The sequence below is a fragment of the Pinus tabuliformis genome, chromosome 1_1, assembly GCF_031772625.1.
Source record: "Pinus tabuliformis cultivar Carrire ecotype Pingquan chromosome 1_1, CPIR1, whole genome shotgun sequence".
Classification (NCBI taxonomy): Eukaryota; Viridiplantae; Streptophyta; class Pinopsida; order Pinales; family Pinaceae; genus Pinus; species Pinus tabuliformis.
Window position 1 is genome coordinate 616,299,741 of NC_142297.1, and position 3,792 is coordinate 616,303,532.

Sequence of the window (3,792 nt, forward strand, 5' to 3'; positions counted from 1 at the left end):
GAACATGCTACATCAACTCTCGTTTGCTCTTGCTTAAATAGATGAGAAATGAGAAGAGTTACAAAATGAATTCACGCCTTGAGCCAATAATAGGAGAATCAAATTCCATGAGGGAGGAATTACTTGAGGAGAAATGTAACTCGTTCCAAGGATGGAGAAAAAGGTACACATGTCTTGAGGAGTTACAATTCGAATAAAGGAGAGAGAGAGAGAGTTAAACTTAGACATGAGATAATATTAGGTAAGAGTTACAAATCGAATTGAATGAGGGAGTTACAAGTGCATTTAATGAGGAGTTACACTTTTGCCATACATTGAAATAGTGAGGGAGAGTTACATTCTCTTAAGTGTGGAGTTACTATTTTATTTCAAGAGAGAGGTTTAATTTGCCAAATAAGAGATTCTCAATTTAATTTACTTATTTCATGAGAGAATTCATTTTTATTAATCCATTAAAGGTGAATGAATTTAGACTATTTTATAAATAATAGTACCATATAATAATAATACTAGTAAGGACAAAAATATTAATTCTTGACTTGTATAATCATGATTGATTTGATTTTAAAATGGATTTCGTATGTCAAGATCATCCTTGACCATTTAGAAATGAATTTCTATTTTTGGAAAGTCATTTCCAAATTGAAATGTGACCTACTATTTTTGGAAAGCCAATTACAAATTAAGATGTGACTTACTATTTTTGGAAAATCACATTAGAATTGTCAGAAATGCAATTTTATTATAGGTGGTTCAAACAGAATTGAAAGATATGATTTCTTCTAGGAGAGATATGATTTCTTCTAGAAGAAATTTATTCATCCGTGAGCTATAAAATTTTAGCATATAATTAAAAAAAATCATAAAAATTAAGTAAGCTTTTTTTGTAAGTCAAATGTCTCCTTCTATCCCACGTGCTTAGGAACATGCTGAGGTTTAAACACAAACCACCTTACTAGGGAAACCCTTTCTCAACCAGTTGTGCCACTAGGACCCCACAAATTAACTAAGATTCTTAATCATAAAGATTTACCTCCATTTTAATATAGATATTCTTAATTTGTAAATTGACTTTCTTGCAATATCATGGCTAATATCATATCTTATCAATACCATATGCCCAACAAACCATTAACTTACTTCATATTATATTTGTTCATATGAATTTTTCTTTAATTAATCAATTTAATTAAAAGAATTAAAAAAAATTACTTGAAAAAAAATTTCAAAAAAATTTGCTATCCACTTAATAATTAAAAATAAGTAGATATCATTTTTTGGGATCCAACTGCATTAGTTAAGTCATTAATCTATGACCATTTCCATGAGAGGTAGTCATAACTGAGTAATTTCTCATGATTTTTGAATAGTTCACTTAGCACTCATTGCATCGAGTGATGCTCACAGGGGTGAAGAAGTGGGATTAAAACTAGTAAAATGAATCACATAGCATCAATCATCACTTCTGAGGCTTGCACTTGGTAACCACGACTTCCCGAGAGATCACCCATCCCAGATCACCTCTGGCTCAAGAACGCTTATCTGTGGACTTTTCCCCATAATCAAGCCCACTTAGCTTGCTACCCCATTTGCAAAACCTTAGCAAGTATTGTGCCTCATGAACCATTCAAATAGAGTTCCCTTCACTCTTTTGAATTTAAGTATTGTGGGGTTTTCACAGTGCATTATATTAGATATCATTTTTTGGGATTCAATTGTGTTAAGTCATTCATCTATGGCCATTTCCATGAGAGGTAGTCATAACTAATTTCTCATGATTTTTGAATAATTCACTTAGCACTCATTACGTCGAGTGATGCTCATAGGGATGAAGAAGTGGGTTTGAAACTAGTGAAATGAATCACATAGCGTCAATAGTCACTTTTGAGGCTTGCACCCTGTAACCAGGACTTCTTGGGAGGTCACCCATCCCAAATTGCCTCTGGGAAAAACCACCCTAGCAAAAGAAATGTTTAACCGGGAGAGATCAAAATACTATCAATCCTACTTTTTACCTAATATCAAAGAAAAAACAACGAGTAAATCTTTAAATTTCCTGCATAGTACCACTGTGTATGACTTGATTGGATCCAAAGTCCAAATCATCAACACTGCTGAGGCTATGGAGGAGCTCAAAAGGCGTTTCAAATTCGACTCTCACGCTCTCATAATTCTTAGTGATGTTGATCATATTCATCTCTTCAGGTAATTGGCACGCTTCTTCATGGAAAAGATAATTTGAAGTATTGGAAAGCTCAATTGCACAAAATTTGTAAAATTCTCCATGGAGATATACAAGGCATACTCAAAATTAGCTGTGATGGTCTGGATCCAGAGGAGAAGGAAATATTCTTAGATATTTCCCATTTCTTTACGAGAGAAATGGGAAAAGGAGGATTTAGAATAGAAATATGTAGATATAGGAACATTGCCATAAAAATGTGGGATAGATCTGGCTAGAATGGATGGCTAGGTCTTCGAAACCTCCAAAATAGGTGTCTCGTGCACGTTGTGGAGTACTCTTTTGGAAATGATTTAAAGTATTTAGGAATGAATGATCACGTAAGAGATCTAGGCAGATATGTGGTACTGAAAAAACCTCTCGGCGAACATCGACTTTGGCAACCAACTGAAAACTCTCTTCATAATCTGTTTGACCAATCACCTGTATGTATTTCAAACTTTACATTCAAAACATTGTCTTTTTATCAAATTTGTGTATGTTATGTTTTGAATAATTCTTAAACTTCGCAAGGATTTATAACGGTTTAAGACAACAATTTAGGTGTGTGGGATTGTGTGCATTGAAGGGAGTCATTTGGTGAAGCCTAGGCGTGACAACAAAAAGATTTGTCGATCGTTAGGCCAAAACCCCGTGGAGTTGGGAAATTGTTCCATTAGTATGAGCAGGTTGGAGCTACTTATTACTCTGGGTGATCGTTTGAAAGACATATTGAGAAGAGTGTAGTTAGCAAAATATCTCATATGGCTCCATTGCCATTATTTTCCCTTTGCTTCCCTATTTCACTAGATTCGAATGGAAAGGTTAAGTGTTTTAAATGTGGAGGGGTGGAAATTGAGTATATTGTGGGGAGAGCGTAATTTTGAGGTATAATGTAATTTATGTTTTCTACTGGTAATGTAAAAATGCCTTGTGAATTTTTGGTCTGGTAGTGGGCTATCAATATTTGTGGAGCTATAGCTCCATTAATGTACTGACACTCATTAATGTACTAGCACAATATATGATAGCCATTAGATTTAATTGAGTTCAAAATCCAATGAATGACATATACTGCCCAATACATTAAAAGAACTACAGCTCCACATATTAGTTGCTCTAATAACCATACACATGACATGGCATAGTTACAAAGCAGGCACCTAGGCAGTTGCAAATCATTTCTCCTCTTTTAAAGTTTCCAAAGTCCATAGGGTAGCGAAAGTACATTAAGAAGATTGTCATGTGACCTTTTGAAGATGCTCTAGTTGTTGAGTTGCCTCTAAAAGTGCCGCTGAAAATTTTGCCGGAGGAATTTTTTCATTTGTAGTGCTTACAACACTTGGAGTTAAGTTCTTGCTCGGAAATGGTGTCTTTGCCCGAGTCCTTTGGAAACTTAAAGAACCTCCAACATCTTGACTTGGAATACTGCTCAAAATTGTAGAAGCTTCCAAGTTCCTTCGGGGACTTAATACAACTTAAACATCTCAGTTTGAATGGGTGCATAAGTTTGACCATGTCCAACGAGACTCATAAATATCACCACACTTCAATTTATAGATATGAGTGGT